Source organism: Podarcis bocagei, assembly GCF_964188305.1.
Source record: "Podarcis bocagei genome assembly, chromosome: 14".
Lineage (NCBI taxonomy): Eukaryota > Metazoa > Chordata > Lepidosauria > Squamata > Lacertidae > Podarcis > Podarcis bocagei.
The window spans coordinates 23739335-23742042 of NC_138139.1; the positions used below are offsets into that span (position 1 = coordinate 23739335).

The 2708-nt window shown below is 47.2% G+C and overlaps 1 long non-coding RNA gene across 1 annotated transcript; it reads right to left on the reverse strand.

The window, feature by feature from the left end:
- Nucleotides 1–508: 508 nt before the first annotated feature.
- LOC308573934 lies at nt 509–2456 on the reverse strand. Its single transcript, XR_014002257.1, has 4 exons — nt 2388–2456; nt 1556–1631; nt 1368–1473; nt 509–737 (listed from the first exon to the last, which is right to left on the reverse strand). It is a non-coding gene; the product is annotated as an uncharacterized lncRNA (long non-coding RNA).
- Between the last annotated feature and the right edge of the window lie 252 nt (nt 2457–2708).

Sequence of the window (2708 nt, forward strand, 5' to 3'; positions counted from 1 at the left end):
GCGGGTCTTTCTTCCTCCCTAAAAGAAGCTGAGCAACTCTGACCTGAACCCCCCCCCCAAAAAAAAACGGGGGTAGATCATTGCCAGATTTTAATTCTGAAAGTAGATCGCACTCTCTTGGGAGTTGGGCACCCCTGGTATACACATTCTTTTATCCACAAGGCCTTCCAGCTATTCTGGAAAGCAATGGGGGTTTCCCTGAGCCCAGCTGCTCCATAAGATCATGTACAACTCCAGAATAAGGATGTAATCAGCCTTAATCACTCTCACTCTCAGATAATGCCCCGTACCTTTTTTGCCGTCTCTCATCCTATCATAGAATCATAGAATTGTAGACCTGGAAGGGACCCCAAAGATAATTGCAGAAATATGCAGCTGTCCCATATGGGGATCGAACCTGCAGCCTTGGCATTATCAGCACCATGCTCTAATCAGTTGAGCTATCAGTAGGGGGAACGGTCGTGGCTCAGTGGTAGAGCATCTGTTTTACACCCAGAAGGGCCCAGGTTTAATCCCCAGCCTGTCCAAGCAGGGTTGGGAGAGACCCCAACCGAAATCCCAAAGAGCTGCTGCCCGTCCATGCAGGCAATACTGGGCTAGATGGAGCATTGCTCCAACTCAGTATAAGACAGTTTCCTGTATCTTTTGCTCACATATCCAAATCCGGCCACCAGAACAAACACAACACAAGGCAGAATTGCATTTTTCCCCGGCATGAAAGTGGGGTAGGCTTCTTCCTGACGATAGAAAAAAAGGGGGGTAATTGGCACGGGGGTGGGGTGCACGTTTCAACAGTGCTTGTTACAGTCAACAATATTCAAATGGCACAGAGATATTTCCTTGAAATAAAGGACAATTTGCGTCTATTTGTTTAAGTCTCCTCGTCCCCATCCCTAAGCATTCCTAAGCATGAAGCAGCCGACAGCCAGCTGCCTCAAACCAGTGTGTGTGTGTCCATTAATTCAGAATTACTCCAATTACGAGCTTTTGATGCTCTGAAAACCTCTCTCTAACCCAAAAGAGATGGAGAGCCCTCAGCCCGTCCAATCAGATCGCTTTCCCTGCTCCTGCCAGCAGATGTAAGCAATTTGCTTTTTTTTATTTCTGCATATTCAGCGCGAGCGAGGCTGTTGGCGACCTTTCGTCCCAGAGCCTGCAGGATTCTAACCCTATCAAATTAAACCATTTTGCTCATTTATTCCCAAACGCTTGGCCGGTGCTAAGCAGGGCCTCCCGCTGCATAGCAATGGCGGGCGATCGTGTCCGCTCATACCCTGAGCCTAATCAGAGATTATTAAGGAAAATATACAGTGCGTTAATTTGATGAGATTGGTTATAGGTACCACAGTTAAAGGTCAGCCTCTTACGTGTATCTCCCTCGGTCACCGCAATATTTCCCCCTCGCTTGACAGCCCTCCGCTTCCAAACAATAGGCCAAGGAGACACGTTTATTTTCGTCACGCTGGGGACAAGCTCAACAGGGATAAAGAAAGGAATTATTTAAAGTTCGCATAAACAAACCAGCCCCATGCATGGCAACCGCCCCCACACTTACCTTCTGCTAAACCCACCACTACCACGGCCTGCAATTCTCTTATCTCTGCATTTATTGATTGTGTTTTGGTCCTGGCCTTAAAAGAACATTGGAAGGAAAGGAGAGAGAGAGAGAGAGAGAGAGAGAGAGAGAGAGAGAGAGAGCGCACATTGAGATTTTCTTCCGAAGGCTAGGCCCGTTTATTGTGGTACTTGCTAGCAAAGCCTAGTAAAATACCCTGGTAAAATCAGACGTCACCAACTTCTCAGTCGCCAGGTTTCCTTGTTAGGGGGTTGGTGATGCTTTTGCAGGAGCCTACGGTTAATATCTGCAACATTCACCTTTCTGCAATTAATTTCCTCTTGCTGGGGCAGACTTTGGTAATATGGTGCTCCGAGAGAGGAAAAAAATTGGTGCCCCCCAACTATTTCTTATTTTTGCTATAATTCCTTTTGGTACAGTTGCTTTTTAATGGATCTTCTCAATAGGCTTGCTGAAATGACACATTATTACAAAAACAGTAATCATAATAATAATTTTGTACCCCCTGCACTGCCCTAAATCTCGTACTACCCTTTGGTTCCTACTGTGTTTTCTCACAGAAGAAGCTGCCTTATAACCAGTGAGACGATTGGTCTACCCTAGGGGTAACCAATGTGGTGCCTTCTAGCAGTTGTTGGACTACAACTCCCATCAAGCTTAAATTGGCCATGCTGGCTGGGACCGATGAGAGTTGTAGCCCAGGGGGTGTGAGACTTCATTTCTGAGGCCCAAATGTATCAAGCCTCCCTTCCTGGCCTTGGGTCCAAGCCACGCCCCCTCCTCAGCCACACCTTCTGTCTCCAAGCCACACCTCTTACTGGTCTTGCCTCACACCTCCCTTGAGTGCTTTTGCCTGGTGAGAATGGGTCCTTGAGCAGTGATGACTCTTTACTGTATGAATGGAGGACAGAGGGTGTGTTTGTGACCCCATCTGCACTCAACATTTAAAGCAGTTCCATACCACTTTAAACAGACATGGCTTCCTCCCAAAGGCTTCTGGGAAGTGTACTTTGTTAAAGGCACGGAGAGTGGTTGCAGGACCCCCTCTTCCCCTCACAGAGCTACAATTCCAGATTTCCCTGGGAAGATGGATTGATTGTTACACCACTCTGAGAACTGTAGCTCAAGGAAA